Source organism: Cupressus sempervirens, chromosome 3, assembly GCF_028749045.1.
Source record: "Cupressus sempervirens isolate cs-2001-9-10 chromosome 3, ASM2874904v1, whole genome shotgun sequence".
NCBI classification, from domain to species: Eukaryota; Viridiplantae; Streptophyta; class Pinopsida; order Cupressales; family Cupressaceae; genus Cupressus; species Cupressus sempervirens.
In genome coordinates this window covers 993,322,918-993,343,446 of record NC_143120.1, presented here as the reverse complement: position 1 = coordinate 993,343,446, position 20,529 = coordinate 993,322,918, and the positions used below count along the sequence as shown (strand labels likewise).

The 20,529-nt window shown below is 32.3% G+C and overlaps 1 pseudogene; it reads right to left on the bottom strand.

Annotated features, from left to right (window-relative positions):
* LOC149570092 (agamous-like MADS-box protein AGL66) overlaps positions 1–19,906 on the bottom strand; it is a 117,500-nt pseudogene extending 97,594 nt beyond the window's left edge.
* Positions 19,907–20,529: the final 623 nt, after the last annotated feature.

Below are 20,529 nucleotides of genomic sequence, written 5' to 3'. Positions count from 1 at the left end.
CACATACCTCTTTTAGGATGGAAAAGATCCTTTTGTGTGAGAGAGGTACATTATACATTGAAATTAGTTCTTGCCAACTAATAAGATTACCTTTAGATATAATATCATTGAACTTATTAATAACATTTATGGACCATCTCTTTGTAGGAAAGTCTTGAAGAAGGACAAGGGGCTTATCATTTCTTCTAAGATCCACCAAATAGATTTTTTCCCATAGATTTTGTGAATATGATAAAACAAATCATTCCCAAATATTAGATGTCTTACTTTCTCCCACCACTTCCAAATAGCTTGAAATATTAGCCAAGCTTCAACTTTGAGCTTCAATTTACCTGAGAGATCACTGATGTGTAAACCATTCCAAGATTTAGCATCAATAGAAGCACCCCTTGATATGTTATTCTTGATTAGAATTATACATTGTTCTTTCCCTTGAGTGGCTTTAGCAACCCATTTGATGGCAAGGGCAATGCCTTGCCATCTAAGATCTTTTTGCTTAAGACACCCCAACTCTTTTCTTCTAACATGCTCATCCCTTCTAACACCATACCTCTTCTTTCATTTTCCATTAGACCACAAAAAATTTCTTATAGCTTTTTTAACATACTTAATATGGGCTTGTTTGAATAGCCAAGAAAAAGAATAATATATAGTATGATAAGACTTTTTGGCATACCTACAATCTCCCCACTAAACATAAGTACTCATTGTTCCATTAGTATTGTTTCCTATCAATCTTTGTCTTGACCAATTCCTACATTGATTAGGATGAACCAAGAATGAGATACCAAGGTATCTTACCTAGTGCTTAGGAAAACCCAAGAAATACCCAATTTTTTGTACCGAATTGGGGGACTACCCGCCCAAACTAACATGATAGACTTAGTTAATGAGACTTTACTACTAGAAGTGGAACAAAAGGTATGTATCTTGGCAAAAAGATTTTCAATATTTTTTTTCTTCTAATAACCATATAAGAAAGGTTTTATCATTTTCAAATTCAATATTAGTTAGATCCTCTTGGTTGGGAAGCACAATCCCTTTGAGATAAAGAATTATCTCTCAATATATATAATAGGTAATTTGTTACTTTAATAGACAATAACGAGGCTAATGGGCACCCTTGTTTGATAAATCTAGAGAGGCCAAAGGAGTTGGATCTAGTACCATTTATCTTTGTTGGGGTTATAGCATTGATTATGAGAAACATAATCATTTTGTTAAAAAATCAAGAAAGCCAAGCCCTACTAACATAATCATGATGTATTTCCATTCAATTTTGTCATATTATTTTTTATAATCTACTAAAAACATACATACGTGTTGTCACCAAATTCTAGCCCATTCCATGGCCTCCCAAAAAGTAATTAAATTATCTAAAATGTATCTCCCTTTAATAAAGATAGTTTGTGTGGAGTTGATTGCCTTGAGAATGATGTTTTCCAATCTTGGAGAAAGAGCTTTTGATAGAATCTTATGACACATTAAGAAGGCTTTATCACCATCTTTTGAAATTAGTTTGATAAGTTTCAAGTTAATTTCAAAGCCTAGGGATCCATTATCTATGACTTCCTCATAAAGTATCAATAGATTTTGCTAAATCCACTCAATATTAGTCTTGTAGAAATCAATTAGAAACCCATCAGGCTTGGGTACCTTCTCATCACTCATCTTCATGATTGCATTAATAATTTCCTCTTTCAATATTAGTTGTTCAAGCATATATTTGTCTTCTTCATTAATTTTCTTAGGGATATGGTGCAAGAGCACCAAGATCAAAGTCAAGAACTATTGAGTGCACGAGAAATTGATGTTATGAAAATTTGAATGTAAGTCTAAGTGGTCTAAGTATCATCAATATTTTGAAAGGTTTGAATAAACCATGATAACTTTATAGTTTAGTTAATGTGTTTAGAATAGGAATGGTTTCGTTTGTGGGAAGTTAGTAATTAGTGGAAATAGTTATTCAGTTTTTGCAAAGCTATAAATAATGTAAGGCAATCTAATAAGGGACAAGGGGATACAAGAGTAATGGTAGAATAGAAGAGGATAGTGGATGGTGTCTCGATAGATTAGAGCCAAGATGTAATAGAAAGTTGAATTAATGAAATATGATATGTTTGGGAATTTTTGTTCCCGCTGGATGATAGGCACAGTCATATTGTCTTGGTAATTATGTAGTGTTTGAATATATTTGACTGGGCTTTATTTACCCTTCTGCTATGCGCTCCACATTAGATTGGTATTAGAGCTTGAAGATCTTGAGTGTATGGATAGAGCGCTGATAGAGGAAATCCATGCTAGGACCTTGGAGATTTGGTATTTGTTTTATGATTTTTTTGCTTGTAGGTTCTTATCCATTTTGCTACATATGAAGGTTGGGATGATGGGTAGACAAGAGAAGGTCTATCATAACCATTCTCCAATGGAGATAAAGCTGGGTAGAAGGTGCAATGTGAAGAGAGAGGCATCTTCTAGGATCTACTATTGGGTAAGATGAATGGTCAAGGGCCAAGGATTGGTCTAGTTTATTTCCAAGAGACTAGGGAGAGAGGCAGAGAGAAGGACTCCTAGGTGAGGCATAGGGTAGAGTTGTTTGTGGTGAGTTTGAAGTAGCAATGGTAAAGGTGGATCTCTGACTGATAAGGCATCATGGAGTTGCAGCCATTAATACTCCACTGATAGGAGTATTTGAAATGATTATTTTAGGGAAAGTCTTATGTCCTTAAGGGAAATGATGATGGTGATAAAGGCATGAAGAGGCAAAGGAAAATGAAGGTAAGATGAGGATTTTGATCTAATATTTTTTTTCTTGCAGTTTATTGATTCCATGTTTCCAAGGGAATTTGAAACTTTTCAAGGTTGGGAGTATGGTGCAAAGGCAATTAAATTTCAAGAGAACAAATAATTTTATAGTCATTAAGCCATATTTTGAAATAATGTGATCCATTTATTATATATTTGAGTCTTTTGAGTCAAGATATAAAGGCTAGAGAAGCCATTTGTAATAAGTTGTCAAAGTGTTAAAGAGGAGGTCTTAATATGAAAAATAATGTCAAAATATTTATTTCATAGGTGAATGGATCTATTGACATCCATCTAAAGTCATTTGATTCATAATGTTGGTCTAGGTTGGGTTTGTATGAAAGTTGAAATGTAAAAATACATAAAGTGCATAAAATGTTGTCAAAAATGCAAAAGCATTAGAAGAATGTAATGGGTTGGTTTAAAGGGTGGTTTGGAAGTTATAACCAACAAAAAAATTTATAAAATTAAATTTATGGTCAAACCAAATAATAAATGAAAGGAAGAGATACATTTTGAAACACAATTGGTAATATCCAGTGTTGTTATTTTGATTGGTTTTTCAATTTTAGTGTTGGTTCTACGTCTTGTACGGCCATGTACAGCCTGAAAACCATGTAAATATTGTATATTGGGAGAGATAAGTGAATAAAATTTCTTTTGGATTTGTTTTGGATTTATTTCATTTAGAAATGAAGAAGTTATCTAGGTTTTAGAAAATCCTATAAATTGCAGATTTGAGGATGCCCAACTATAGTCAAATTGAAATGTTTGGAATGATAAAATTTGAATGAATCAGAAATTTTATTTATATTAATTAGAAATATATGTGAATAAAGATTTATTTTCAATTGGTTTGAGTTATTTTCTTTCAAATTTGTGTAAGTTATGTTCATTTTAATGAAGATTGCTTTTTACAGATCTCCACTAAAGTTACAAGACACAATTGGTCCTTGTAGAATGATTTATGCATTTTAAGAATTAATATCTTATATATTATGAAACTAGACACATATAAGGTTGAGTGGAAATTGACTTTATGTTATTTGGAATCATCTTGAGAAAGTTATTTGATTCCCTACGAAGGGTTACTAGTTTTATTTCTAGTTTGTGACAGAGAAAATGGGTCTAAGTATACAGACTATAAATTTCAAAATATTTATTTATTTTAGCTCATCTTTGGATATGTTTTATTATTTCTAATTTGGAACAACTATCCTGAATTTTTTTTCAAGAATATTTTTAGAACTGAAGTTATGAATAATGGAATCAGATATAGAAATCAGGATATGTGAATGGAGAAAGGTTGATATTTTTATGTTGGAAAATGTTTTGTTTTACCTTGTAAGATGCCTCTAATTATGGAGTTTATTTAATATATTTGAAAGGTATTAGTATGTATCCTACTAATTGGTTGATTTTTATGATGCTCTACATCAGATTGGTATCAGAGCATAGTAAAAGCTCTAGTTTGGGGTGAAGATCTGAGATTTTAAAGACCACGAGTCCTTTGTTGATGCTTGGAGTTGAATCATCCTCCAGGAGTGTTCTGAGTGGTGATTCCAAGTCAGATAGATCTTGGATTGAATTTTTTTTTTGAGGTTTTTATTTGAAGAAGGTTGGTAGCAGGTCATCATGGCAGATAATGATGGTATAAGGTACATTCATATGTCATCCATATTCAAGACACAATGCAAATGTAGGGGTAAGGTATGCAAGGTTATTGTTTCTAGTGGTACTCTCACTAATCTTGTTTCAGGTGATATGATTTCTAGGTTGAATATTGATAAGATAGCACATATTACACCTTATATAATGTATGGAATGAATAATGATTAGTGGGTTGATGTCAAAGAACAAGCATATATTTCTTTCAATATTGGTCCATATGTTGATAAAATATTATGTGATATTGTACCTTTGGATGATTGTCATATGATTTTGGGTAGCACATGGCAAGTTGATGTCAAAGCCATACATTGTAGTTGGAAAAATGAATATGTTACTAATAAGGATGGAAATAAGTTTGTGATGATTAAATTGCAAGATGATAAAGCTACATGGGGAATGTTAAGGACATTGTTGATGGGAAGAAGAGAGTTCCTAAAGTGTAAGGAACATGAAGGTGAAGAGAAAATGCTGAGGAAGAGTGATGGTAATTTGGAGCATGAAGACATTGAGAATGCTGATACAAAGGTATGTGGTCCATCTAAGGGACAAGAAGAAAGATTGCAGAAGATAGGTTACATGGAGAGGAGTGAATCTCTTAATAAAGAGGTTCTAAGATGCAAGACAATAGTAAAGAATATAGTTTCTGATGAAGACAAAGAGGAAGAAGTAAAGTTTGATGCTGAAAAAATGATACTAGTTGGTACAATTCTATGTCCATTAAAGAATGGTAAGGTAGTCACCAAGAGGAAGGTGAAAGGACAAGGAGCATGGCTAAATGATGATGATAAGTTACCGACAGGGGCAGAGGTGTATAAACATGAAGTATCTGAATATGAGAACATCATAAGGATGAAGAGTCATCAGGAAATAAGTCCAAGCATGTGTATAGGGGCAGCCTATACTAGTATGAAGATATTACTATATTTTTTGGTACTAAGTTTGTTTGTGTTGCAGGTATATCCAACTGTGGTATAGATTTATGGCATGATGGAGTTGACAAGGTTGTGTCAAAGCCCAATAATGGCAAGGCTATGTTATGTCCTTTTCTTTATACTGATATGGTCACTAACTCCAAAGCACAAGAAGAAGAAACAAAGGTGCAGAAGGAGAGTACAGGGCACACACTTCCAAAAGGTGTATGAAAACATGGATAATCAGTGTGGACAGCAAGAATCAAGCATGGAGAAGCATGACAAGGAAGAAAGTATAGTAACAAGATATTCATGAAAACAAGCAAGGATGGAGCATCAAGGAGCTGAGTAAAAATGTGTCAAAGATATGAGAAGACATGGAAATAAATTTGATAAAGTTTGTTTGACAGAGCTTTCCAAGAGGACTTGGAACAATTTTAAAGTTGGGGAGTATGGTACAGGAGTACCAAGATCAAAGTCAAGAACTATGGAGTGCACGATAGATTGATGTTATGAAAATTTGAATGTAAGTCTAAGTGGTCTAAGTATCATTGATATTTAGAAAGGTTTGAATAAACCATGACAACTTCATAGTTTAGTTAATGTATTTAGAACAAGAATGTTTTCAGTTGTGGAAAGTTAGTAATTAGTGGAGTTAGTTGTTCAGTTTTTGTAAAGCTATAAATAATGTAAGGAAATTCGATAAGGGACAAGGGGAGATAGGAATAATGGTAGAATAGAAGAGGATAGTGGATGTTGTCATGATAGAGGAGAGCCAAGATGTAATGGCAAGTTGAATTAATGAAATATGATATGTTTGGAAATTGTTGTTCTCGCTAGCCCTCAGGCATAGTCATATTGTCTTGGTAATTATGCAATGTTTGAATATATTTGACTAGGCTTTATTTACCATTTTGAAGTGTGCTCTACATCAGGATAAGACTTTTGATTCTATCCCACTTGCTATTCATAGAATCATCCACCTCTTCTAAGGTGAAAAGCTTAGAGTAATAGTTGGCAAAAGCTTAGAGTAATAGTTGGCAAAAGCTTTAAGAATATCTCCTTGATCATAGATATCCTTACCATCCTCACAAATATGGTCTATCTTGTCTATGGCTTCTTTCAAATTCAATACCTAGAAATATTATCTTGTCCCCTTATCACCATGTTCTAATAAGTTAATTCTAGTTGATGACGGGCCACACCACCCGTACCAACTCACAAAAAAAAATGCAACAATATGGAGACAAGAGAGATGACAAAATGCTTCATAAAACTTCCATTAATACTTGAAATTCATTAAAATATTCTGCAAATGAAAGGACTCCAAATTCTTACAATATAAGAGAGATTCCTCACTAAGAACTTCCAACTAGAAGAGCTTACACTTGAAGAGCTTCTATTTCTCCAACTTCCATTAGAAGAGCTTCCATTTCTTGAACTTCTTGAACTTCTTGAACTTGATTACAAACGATTATAAGCCTTTCTTAAATAGGCACTTCTAACTCAAGACATTACAAACACAACCAATGTGGGATAAAAGGTAAATACAACTACCTTTAAATAAATATTAAATTCTCACCCAAATACAACTAAGCACCCAACAAATATTAAATGCATGATTTAAGGAACTTGCCACCTACACACTTCGATTAATGGAATGACAACTATTTTTATTATTTTTTTATTTATGCCATCCATGCACCTTGAAAATAGAAATTTCTCTTTTCTCCACTTTTCCTATTTTCTATTTTTAATTATTTTCCTTCCATTTTCGTCACTTTCTCTCTCCTCCATAATTTTTTTTCTTAATTTTTTTTTTGTTTTTTTTTGTTTTTTTTTTCTCTTTTTTCTTTTTTTTTTTTTTTTTTTTTTTTTTAAATTTTTTTTTTCTCTTTTTTTTTTTCTAATAATTTAATTTTCCCATGCAAGATGCTCCTGCATCAGACTCCCTTGGTAGATTAAAAAGTGTGTCCCACACTTTGATGTCAAAAGAAAGATATAGAACCATCTTCATCTTCACCACAAGCTTCCACCTCAATAGGGACAAGAAAACCAACATACAAATCTTCCACATTTTTTTTATTTTATTTTTGCTGATGCATGATGCTCCTGCATCCGACTCCCATGGTAGGAAAAATTTTGTGAGTATGGAGTCACAAAATGAAGTAGCCATTTTTGACATAATTTTTTTCCTCTTCCTCCAACACATAGCTGGAACAAGTATCCGATGCCGATATATTTCCTTCTTTCTTCTTTTCCAACACCTGGCTGGAACAATTGTTTGCTGCTGAAAATGCTCTCTCGCAATGAACTCTATCCAAGTATAACTCTCATCCTCATTCAATCTTGTTGAATTAATTACACCTGTAATAAACCCAGTAACACCATACCAATCTTCCTTTGCATACCACACATGACTAACAAGATCCTCATGCAAACCATCATTAATATCTTTTAAACTCATATCAAAGACAACATCCCATGATTCATAAAAATTTACCTGTTTGACATCTTCATTTTTGCTTGCCTCTTTTATGTCGTCAACAATGCACGTAACTACTCCACCTGCTTGATCTCCAACTAAGGCACTATACTTCTCCTCCATTGCTGCAATCTTCAAATCATCTTGATCTACTTCAGGTTCATAAATCTTGTCATCTTTATGCTCTTCCTCTTCTCTTTCATCTTCTTCAACTTTAGGTTCACAAATAATTTTCTCTTCATCTGCTTGCTCTTCCACTAGATCATCTTTCTTTTCCACATCCAAGGAATTATCAACATCTCTTTTTTGGTGACATGCTCTTTGTTTCCGCAACTCAGCTTCTAATTCATTCACTTGCTTCTACAAATCAACTACCAATGATTGTTGATTTCTTGCTCTAAATTTCTCAAGTTGAGGAATCCTCAAAATCCATCCAATCACAAAAGTCATCTTCTTCTTTCTCTTCTCCATAATCAAGTCTTTAGAAGAAAAATCTCGTCCAAAACAAGAACCTCGTGCAAACTGCCTCACAGTCGGCGCTCTGTCTACACAATCAAGAACTTCTTCACAAACTTCACCCAACTCAAGGTCCTGGTGCAAACTGCCTCACATTCGGCGATCTGTCCGCACGCTCAGGAACTCCTGCTCTGATACCACTGATGACGGGCCACACCACCCGTACCAACTCACAAAAAAAAAATGCAACAATATGGAGACAAGAGAGATGACAAAATGCTTCATAAAACTTCCATTAATACTTGAAATTCATTAAAATATTCTCCAAATGAAAGGACTCCAAATTCTTACAATATAAGAGAGATTCCTCACTAAGAACTTCCAACTAGAAGAGCTTACACTTGAAGAGCTTCTATTTCTCCAACTTCCATTAGAAGAGCTTCCATTTCTTGAACTTCTTGAACTTCTTGAACTTGATTACAAATGATTATAAGCCTTTCTTAAATAGGCACTTCTAACTCAAGACATTACAAACACAACCAATGTGGGATAAAAGGTAAATACAACTACCTTTAAATAAATATTAAATTCTCACCCAAATACAACTAAGCACCCAACAAATATTAAATGCATGATTTAAGGAACTTGCCACCTACACACTTCGATTAATGGAATGACAACTATTTTTATTATTTTTTTATTTATGCCATCCATGCACCTTGAAAATAGAAATTTCTCTTTTCTCCACTTTTCCTATTTTCTATTTTTAATTATTTTCCTTCCATTTTCGTCACTTTCTCTCTCCTCATTTTAGCTCCCTAAATCTTAGAATGTGTTATCTTTCTTAATGAATCTATGGCAATGGTCAGAGTGTTTAGAGTATCCTGGTTATGTGGTTTTGCCTAACCTAAGTACTTTTTTCAGCTTCAATTAGAGATTTGTGAATGGTACATTCTTTGAATCTAGAGTCTTTAGCTTTCTTCTTCCCCACAATATAGAAGAGCCTTTTCTAGCTTTCAGTCATAGTCTCCCATCTCTGGATATCACCCGTGTTTGACAATATTATGGTTATACCATTTGATTACCAAGACAATAGTCCTAGTATCTTCATCTTTAAGGAGAGAAGTATTAAGGAAAAAGCCATCAGATTTGTGAGGGATGACTTGGTTCTAATTAAACAAAAAGATTGATGCTACTATGTGATGGTGATCAAAGAGAGTGTATGGGAAGACTTGTACATAATGACCTTCTTAAAGAGAGTGTAAGGGAAGACTTGTACACAATCAACTTTTTCATTCTTTCTAAAGCTGAAAGTATTCCTACATGCATAGAATCTATCTAATCTACAATATATCCTCCTCCCACCCTTTTGGAATTTAGATCACATGTGCTAAATTCCTTTATGTCCATTCTTGTTATTGGTGAAAGGTTCAAAGAGATTATACTTACCACCCATCTTAGTCCAAAAGAACTTTTCTTCTTGTTTCAAATCAAATTTGGAACATCCTAACTTGTCTTGTTGTATTTATACCATACCGGAATCCCCAATAAACTCCCAAAGAATGTCCTTTAGTTGGCACATCCAATTCCAAAGGGTGCTTCTATCATTGTGGTCTTTGGGAGCACAGGAAAATCAAACTCTTTTGTCTTTGTCATCTAGGTTCAAGATAACCCACAAAATTATGTTGCAATGAGAGGAGCCCTAATAATAGATGCATTTGTCCCACCTGTGACCAATTAGAATGGTAGTCCTTGCAAGGTAACTTGCAACCAAAAATATAATTGCTTTCACATAACACATAATAGATTTGAAATAAATACGTAATTAAAATCCATGTGAAAGAGACCAGAAAACATACCCACAAAAAATGTGGCACAATATATACCTTGGGAAACCCTCATTGAGGGAAAAAACCTAGCCTCCAAAAGCATTTATCACCATGTATTATTCAACAAATCACCATTCCAATACAACCATGGAAGCCTTCAAAGCCATAGCCACAACCAAACAATTCATGTGAACAAGCACGAATCCACACATCTAATGCCATGCTTCCGACCTTCACAAATGCTCCCTTGGCTAACCTATCAAGCCTTGTCTTGCTTGACTTTCCTTTCTTCCTTTTTCCTTTTTGTCTTGTCTCTACAACTACTTTTGTGGCTTCTTATATAGTAGAAAGTGCCACAAAACCACCAAGTAGTATTACATAAACTATGTGTTGCCTAACCCATTGATCCCAGATATAATATTGGACATTTAATTCTTTTCCTCAATGTTAAATAATTACATCAAATATTATCACAATGTTACAATATAACTCATCAAGTATATCCCATGGAAATCTTTAGATGTTGCATGCCCATCTAGGTAGTCCTAGGTGCAACTTTACATAATAAAATATAACAATACTATGCAATGTGTGCAACACCCATTATCTCAACAACCCCTCCCTTGCCTTTTTAATGGTTTGTGAAGAAGCCTTTGCATCCTCCAAAATACATTTGAGAGATATATGAAGTTGAAAATCAATTGCTTTGATTTTTTGTAGGAAGAGAAAATCAACACCATTATGGTTTCTCAAAAACCTCTTCATAACATACTTTTAGCTAGGGGACTCAAGTCCTTTTACATTCTATGATATGAATTTGGAAGTCATTGGGAAACCTATAATTTTCAATATCCATAGGAGCTTGGAAGATTTTGGAGCATTTAAGGAGTTTCTTTCTTGGGATCTTAGTTGGCTTGATGTTGCCTCCCCCTGATGTTCTTGCTTTCAAAGAGGTTGACTAAGAGAGAAAAGCAAGAACATCAGTGGGAGGCAACATTAGAGGAATCATAGATTGGTTCATGAACTTGTGGCTTAAGATTTTCTTAATTTTCTCCAGAATGTTTTTTTGGGTGTTTTGGGTTTTGTGTTTGAGATTAGGCATATGTTGGATGAATCCTGAATTAGCCTCATTAGGACCAAGTAGGGAATCAATTTGGGAGAGGTCCCTCTTTGGAGGAGGGGCCTCTATATGTTTGTTGAATGTAGCTTACAATTCATCAAGAGAAGCACAAATAGCTTTTGAATTGACACAAGGAATAACATAATGAGAAAGTTGAGGGGTACAAGGATAGTCAATGATAGGGTTCTCCTACTAAGATGTCTTGATGGATTTATGGAGTTGATTAGGGTTGTGACTAAGTAGGCTACGATTCTGTCTTTTCACTAGAGGTAATTCTGAAATTTATTTTTCTATTCTTTCTCTCTTATATTTTAGTTAATTATTTGAAAAATTTGGCTACATCATCTAGTAATAGATCTCAAAAGGTCTGAGCAAAGGAGATCTTTTTGGTTTTTCGTGGTCATGAGTTTATCTTCAAAATTGACCCTATTTTCTCTATGAACAGTAACAATTATGCCAATAGTTGGAGAGATTGCAACTAATCACTATCAAATTGCAATCTTCCTCTACATTTGAGAGGGGCATCTCCCTCATATGATGGGTGTACTTTTATTTTGGTGTACTTTTCACTTGAAAGTATAAAGGGATAGAACATGAATCTAAATAAGATGAACAACAAAAACTCAAAGAATATACATACAAACACTAAATGAGATTCCTAAAAGACAACAATTTGTAAAGGGGTTTTGAGCATAAAATGCAACAATGACAAAGAGTGGATAGTAGACCCTAACATATGAAAAGATAAACTATTCTAGTGCATTCACATCAAGATACCAAGAGATGAACATTTTTCTTTACATGGATCATACATAATCCATACAAATGCATAAAGGAGCTACTAATTTAACATATGATAGATTAGCAAGCATAAATTAGAGACAAATTTTTACACATGAACAAATGCATTCTTTATTATTTTTGAGAAAGTATCAACCCAAAAACCTTTACATAATATGAAATCATTATTTATTGAAGGTTTCTCTAAATATTTCAGCAAATTTCTTCCTTTGAAAAAGCTCTTCCCCACTTTTCATTACCAAATCCTTGTCTTTTATAAGCTTTTCTTGATAACCAACTTGTAACCACTTATCATACCTACTTAGGATAACTACTTAGAGTAAGTACTTTGGAGAACTACTCAAGCAATCACTTAGACTAACTAGCTAGGAGTTATTTGAGACATCTTCATGGAATAACTACCTAAGTGCCTACTTGGAATAACCTCCATTTTGAAAATAAGTTAGGATTTACCTAAATTTTACAATGATTAAGACCTAAAGTTGACTTTAATAACAATAAGTGACATAAGTCACTTTTACAAGGAGGGAATTTGAAATTTGTTACATTGGAAGAAAAAATAAGTGACCATTCTAGTTTAAATGTAACCATTAAATCTTCTTGTGGTCATCAAGAACTTGATCTTCAAGGAAATCCATTGTAATCCTATGAGGCCTTACCTCAACCAATCATAGCTCAGTTGACACAATTATTTTTTATACATTTTGGCTCAAGATTTTGAGACATTGTTCAACTGACTAGACATTGATCTATATTATAGATGTCATATGATGATTACTTCAACATATTTTACTTATGATGCTTGATGATATTTTATATACATGCATGCATTATGATGGTTTATTTTGGTAATTTAAATTGAATTGATGAAGATGTCGTAGTGTTTTGATTATGCAAATCCGTTATATCTAATCAATGTGTAGAAAATGGTAAAGTTATTGAAATGAAATTTAGGAATGTTTTGAGTTAAATTTGATTATGCAAGTTGTGTGTGTGTGTGTGTGTGTGTGTGTGTGTGTGTGATTTTCTCAAACTACTAATATTCAAATTCAGTGTGTAGGGAATTAACCATGGTATTGATTGGAGAACCAACAACTAAGCCTATGTACAAATTGTGAAACCAAGGTTGAACCCATTGAAGAGATTTAAACCTCATTGTTACATAATTTAATTTGTAATTGTAATTTGAATGTATGTATTAGGTTAGTTCATTATGTAATTAGTCACATGTCAATTGTAAGGTGTAATATAATTTTTTGGTGTCAATTGAAACATGTCATGTATATGTGTAAATGACATGTCAATTAGGGTTTGGCAATGAGACCCTTAGACTAAAACTAAACTTAATTAGGAGCTTAAGTTAATCACATTTGTTTAGAGGTATCATGTGAAGTCCCACAAAAGAAGAATTTGAATTAAAAAATTTAATGCACTTTTAGAAGCCAAAAAGTGATCATAGGAGCTTAATTTAGTAGGATTTAAGTACCACTAGAAGGCCCAAGCAACTTTAGGGACCCTCCAAAAGATGCATTTTCCAAAAGTTGCAAAAATGTAGAATTCTTATGTCCTTACCCTTATCCACATATTTTCCCAAACTTGCATTAATGGTAGGAGACACTTATGATGCCCAAGGACTTAGGGTCAAATCAAGAAGTGATTGCTAGTAGGTGGGTGGGATTTGGAGGCCTTTTTAGAGGGCTTTGAATAACTTAGTGGTTGTTCACCAAATCTCTAGATTTAGAGACACTAGGGTTTGAATATTGGATAAAAAAGGATAGGGCTCTTCTCAAATTTCCATTCCATCACATTTTGAGTAAGGTTGGTGGTTCTTGCCAAGGATGCTCTTCATTTTTATAATAGTAAAGCATGTTGAAGATCAAGTGTTTATGTATTTCTTGCATTTTACATGTATTGTTATTTTGTGCTTGTAAGGGTTGGGAAATGACAATTTCAATCTTGTTTTTCTTGAATTTTATTTGAGGGATTGTTCATGGGTGTGAAGGCATTACTCACCCTTGGGAGGGAAGAAGTGGCCTTGGGGTGAAAGGGTTAGTTGTGACCTCCATGAAAGTGTAGGTTCTCTTCTCATGGATAAGAGGAAAAATAAGCAAGGTGAATGGGCCTTTTCTTGTCAATTACTTGATGTCATTTGTGTTGGAAATTAAATGTCAAATGCCTACAGGTTGTCCTCGAGCCCCACGCCCATCTACCCTGTCAGGTCACCGTAGGCATCCATGGTCGGCAGACATTTATTTTTGGTAGGTAAGTTTTGAAATTTGAATGTCAAGAGGGAAAGGAGGAATGTGACAAAAAGGAATGTTTCTACATTCATTCAGTAGAGTTTTTAGATCAAGCAGATCAGAGAGAAGTTGCAAAGCTGAGCAGAGAAGGAAGAAGGAAAGAAGTTTCTGCCTGCAGTTGCACATGTTTCCCTTGTTCACTCAATAAGTTTGTTGTTGTTTGGATTTTTCCTATTGAAGCAGTGATTTCTCCAGGCACCATTGCATGTAGCCATTAGAGTTGAAGTTTGAAGTATTATCAATTTAGGGTTATTTTAGGGTTTTCTGGTTGAAGCTGAATGCGCCCATATTTTGTAATAGTTTAATGAAAGATTGAATAGAAAGTAAGCAAGCATACTTGAATCTATCTTCCTCTTCTATTCATTTCATTTGACAAGTTTGTTTGAAAGGTTAAAGCTTTGGCTTTCTAGTTTTAATGGTGAAGGAATTCACATTGATATTTCCTAAGTTATAATTTTTAAGTTTGGAACAAAACACTCGGCATCCTCTTTCTCAGTTGGAGCTGAGCTCACTCAGCATCCATTGGTGCCGAGTGTTTCCTGTGTGTGTTGAGCATTTTCCTTCAAGTGTCAAGCTCCTCTTTGTGTCGAGCTCACTCAGCACTTGCTGCCTGTCACTCAGTATTTGTTGGTGCCGAGCAAATTGCCACTCGACACATTCACATGCCGAGTAAAACTGGCACTCGGCAATTGTGAGTGCCGAGTAAAATTTTTAGGTTTAGGGTTGAGTTGTGAGTTAAATTGAATTTTAATTTGTATTTCTCATAATTTAGGGGTGATAAGGAGAATGTCTACAGAAGAAATGTGATTGCTACGAGCCTTGTGAAGCCATGAAAATTGTGTGTATTGGCACTAAAATCTCCTTCACGGTTACTCCACCTTAACCCTTGTCATGGGTTCTTAGATGAAACCCATTGTGAATCCTTGGATTTGGAGTTCTTGTGATGTTCTTGCATTTGTGGTTTGATTGTGGTTGTGACCCATTTGGTATTGGTTATCCTATCTCAATGGGTGGTGTCTTTGAAGCCTAGGTTGGGAGGTGAGCTCTCCATGGTATGTTCAAATCTTATTTGCAGGTTTTGTGGGTCCATGTTGGGTAGCTTGGGAGGCTTTGAACTTCCTATTGGAACCTTGTGAGGAAAGGAGTTCATGATTGTTGTGATCAAGTGTTGTTGTTGGAGAGTTCTCCATTTCTTACCTTTGTTCCTTCAATGTATTGTATGATTTGAGTGATGAGATTTCCACTCCATATGTAATTCTTCTTGCATGGTATGAATCTTAAATTTTAAATAAAAGACACCATTGTTGATATCATTGGTTGAAAATATTGTGTTAATCCATCTCCTTATATATTGTAGTAGTAGTGAAAGAATGGAAGAATGTTTCATTATGTAGCTTTCATGATCATGTATTGCAGAATTAAGTTCTTCCAATTTCATTGAGTTATATAGTTCATGAAAGGAATCTAAGAACAAATAGAATGCATAAGAGAAAGAAAATTGGGACATAAAATCCTAAATTTGATAGTATAGGCTTGGCCTGGAGTTGCGCGTCTTGCAAATCTAAGAGTAGAGTGTTTCTCCTTGTTTGCGAGAGTTGAAGGTCCCAAGTCTTTTGCTTCAACTTTACAGCTACTTTCAACATGGGTTCATTGAACACTACCTAATTCTATTTGTGTGAAGACTTGTAAGGAGCCTCCTTAATTATTTTTGGAAGAGTTCAAATGCTACCAGATAAATGCAATGTGTGGGATAGTATTGTAGTATTTCAAAGACACCCGATGAAATAAAAATATATAGAAAATGAAAGTGACAATATAATGATGAAGCATAGGCAAATTGTAGCGTTACAAATATTAGTAGAAGAAGTATTAGAAAAAATAATATGCAAGTACTTCCTTCACATATGTTAGGCAAAGTGGTTTGTTTTAGACATCAGAATTAACATTTGCACTATCTCAGTTTTAAGAAACCCTAACTGCAATGGAACAGTAAATTTAAAATGAACATTTTGGATTCTCTGGTTGTAAACAAATTAGCCCTACTCTGAAATTAATGGAAGAAAAATAACAACATAAACAACTTTAAAGAATAATATAAAAAATAGACCACCAAATTGCATCATTAATGGATCTACATATGAATTTAGTTTGTTTTGGTGAATCTGCATGTCAAGAAGAATAGGAAACTCAGAGGCTTCAAATGTTGTTTATAAATTTGGTATTTTTTCAAACAATTTTTTTTCTTCATTTGTTCCAAGGAATCAAAAATTAGAAAAAGTTACTTTTCTAATAAGAAATAAGTATTAACTATTGTAACTTTGTGTAATAGAATTTAATATTGCAATTTCATTGATAGTTTGAAATGTCAAAATGTAAAGATTGGTACATGAACTAATAATTGAAACAAAAAATTGCAATGAAAAAGATATGTTTGAAACTAATTACAGTTGTTTGAAATATTTTTAAGATCCTTTCTAGAAAAATAAATCTAATATAGTTTTCAAAAGTGTCAGCAAAAACATTATAAACATGCATGTCAATACATTACATCATTGATGAAGGTGCCATCAAGTCAACACCATATGTTGATTGCAATTGGGATGGGAATATCATTCTAGAGCCATAATCACTGCCCACCATATCATTCTCAACATGCTCATCACTATTGTTGTCTTCAATAAGGAGATAATAATATCTCAAATCTGATATATTGGATTCACTTGCATGATTTCCAAGTTGCATACTTCCACTACCTTATTGTAGCGATGGATAAATTGTTTTAACCATGCATTCTACCCCACTATCCCTTCATTTCAAGAAGCCAAACACTTATTCAGTGTCAAAATATTTGTAAACATTTATCATTTCCATGAATAACACAAGTTTTAAAGACATACATGATGTTGAAGATGCTATCAGTATTGGCAAGATCTACAGAGTTTTAGTTTCTCTGTGATATATGGCTTAATATTTGACTCTCACTTGAACTATTTTGTGGTTGCTGATATACATATAATTCAAATTCAAATTTATAGTTAACAAAATAGTTTATCATCATTTAATGTATCTATTTCTAATGCACATTAGTATGAAACATTTTAAAAGTTTAGCCAGTCTATTCCATTCATTAGATATGACAAAAGAAAATTTTGGGGCATTGCTCCAACGATTCATATCTGTATATTTCGATCGGCCGTGTACATTTTGAGAAAAAAATGGAGAGAAAATTTTTCGCATTAAATAAGTTATTTCTATATGAAAATTTATCTTCACTGATATATGGAAAATACTATTTAAAAAAAAAAACAAGATTTTGATTTCTCACAAATGGAACATACCTGCATATTTGATTGACCATGGATGTTAGCTTGGCCATACGAGACTGTGCTAGATTGTTCAAGAAATCTCTATAATATACTTGAAAATTGTTTTGAAATAAAAATATAATTTTATTAGAATTTGAAAATAATATAATTATCAAAACTAATTGTTATACTGGTTTTTTAATATTAAAATTTGTAAGATATGTTCACAAAAAGACATTTAATGAAATAGAAGTGGAGTTCTTTACCCTTTTAAGTTGAACTTTAATTAAGGATTCTTCCAGAACTCTCTCATAATACTCTGCATCCTATACTGAAGTTATCATATTAGGACCTGCTTTAAGACACCTATAGATTTAAAACAAAAAAAGAAATATTATATGAAACTTCAATATATTTATATAATTTTTTTATATTTTTGTTCTTTACAAACTCAAAAATAGTTATTTAAGATCCCACAAATACTACGTGGGCATTTGATTTATACAGAAAGTAACAGTATGATTTTTGTAATTTTAGTGAAGGGGAGCGTTACAGAGAGAAGGAGTTCATAGAAAGGGAGGGATAATTAGATTGGAAATTGAATAAAAGTATAGGTAGCATTGATATGAATAGTGAAATCAATGAAAAACATTAATAGATATTTTTCATATCAATAATTGCACATGTTTAGATGTTTTTAAGATCAAAGTACTAAATTACAAAGTACTATAATTTAATGGAAAAAATATTAATTCAGATTAAGTAAGAGACTCTACCTTAGTGTTGATTCTGCATTCAGTAGCTACAATTTCCATGTATTAATTTCTCTTTGAATCTTCTATAAATTTATCATAATAATTATACATCAAAATTGGATCATAACTTAAAAAAATAGAAATCATTGTTCTTTTTCATGGTGAAATCAAGCATACCTCAAAATTTGGAATGTTTCCTGAGCTGTTGATGATAATGCATAGTCACGGATAGAATGCAGAAACACTCATTAGTAAGATATTACTTAGTAAAAAGGGTTTTACTACATGTACAAAAATAATAGATAAATTTTAAAAAGACCTTGATAAATGATTGGCATGATCATTGTCGCTCTTCAATTTCTTCAATATTTCATTTAAAAGCTGCTAAGACATGTCATAAAATAACATTTATTTATGTCTAATTCTAAGATTTGGTTTCTACATTAATAAATTATTCACAAAAATAAATTACACCAGAAAGGAGAAAAATTAAACTAAAAATTATAGATTGAGACTTACTTCTTGATTTTGAAGCCTATATATTTTTCGTATTTCACAGAATTTATACCAAATAGAGAACAAATATGACAAAAATATTAGTTATAAAACCAAACTAAACATGAACATAATTTTATTCAAAACTTAATCTTTTTAGAGGTATGTAGGTGAAAAAGCTACAAGAAAGTGGGTATAATATTGCTGTTAATTGCAATACATTTTTATAAAAATTGTCTATTCAAACTTTCATATAAGTGCAATAATGGAGCAATCTTTTTCATAGACAACTTATAACTAAGATTAATGAAATTTTATATTTATTCTTTGTAAAAGATCTATCTTATTAAAAGAGTAATTTGATACAAGAATATTGGAATTGAAGTGAGCATATTATATGTAAAAAAATAAATTGAAATGTAAAAGTAAATATTATGAATTTCATTTTTATCTTTTTAAGATATTGCAAAAAGTCCATACCTTCCTCTCTCATGTTCTAGTAGATTAACATAACGAACTATAACATCTTCTATCAATCTAAAAAGAAAATGAAAATTTAACATTGTAATATAAAATAAAATAGAATGAACTTTAATTGAGAATTCCCCTAATGCTAGGCATTTATTTCATATGAAATACTATGCATAATCCAAAGTATATTCACCATATTTAAAGTGTTCCTTAAATATACAACATATGAAATAAATCTCTTTAGTAAATAAAACTATTTATAGAAGCAACATAGACATTAAAAACACAAGTTATTCAGTGATTCTAATAGAGCTTACCTTTTCTTTCCAGAAAAATGACTGAGTCTTCTAGAAGGCGAAAAAATAATAAGTGCAATATCAATATCACATAGAATAGAGAGTTCATAGGCCTTCTTAGTAAGTCCATTTTGCCTCTTGGAATAGGTAACTTGTTTGTTTATATTGTTTTCTATTTTCTTGATCTGAAGCTTAACTCTTCCCATCACAAACAATATATAATATATATAATAATAAGATTTATTTAAGAGAAAAGGGAGAATACTTATATGAAAGTAAGACAAAACTTATATTTATTTGTATTATTCATTTAAAAAAATTAAAATTCATTAGTAAGATGAAAAATAATATTTTAAAATACAAAAAAATTAAATATATTAACAAAATATTCAATCATATATTAAAAAATAATTATCAATTATTTCAATAAATAATTACTAAATGTTTCAATAAAACATTCAATTTAATATAATGATATGTTTAGAATAAAATATAATTGCTAATTAGGAAAAGTAAGTTATAGATTTTAAAGAAAATGATATGTTTAACTTGTTAAAAATTGGATATTGATTGAAAACATATGATCGAAACTGCAAATAAATTGGAACTGAAAATGATGAGATCTTGTGGATAGCATGGTTAAAACTCTGGTACTGCTAAGAAGCATTTTATTTATAATAAAAATCTTATTAAGATGCAAAAATATATAGATCTGTCCATTTTTTTCCCTAATGCAATAAATAAAAATGATGGTTTATCTAACAAGCTGGTTATTTGATCAACTTGAAGTTTTACTCCTGCTACAAAATACATGATTTCTTTTTAATCT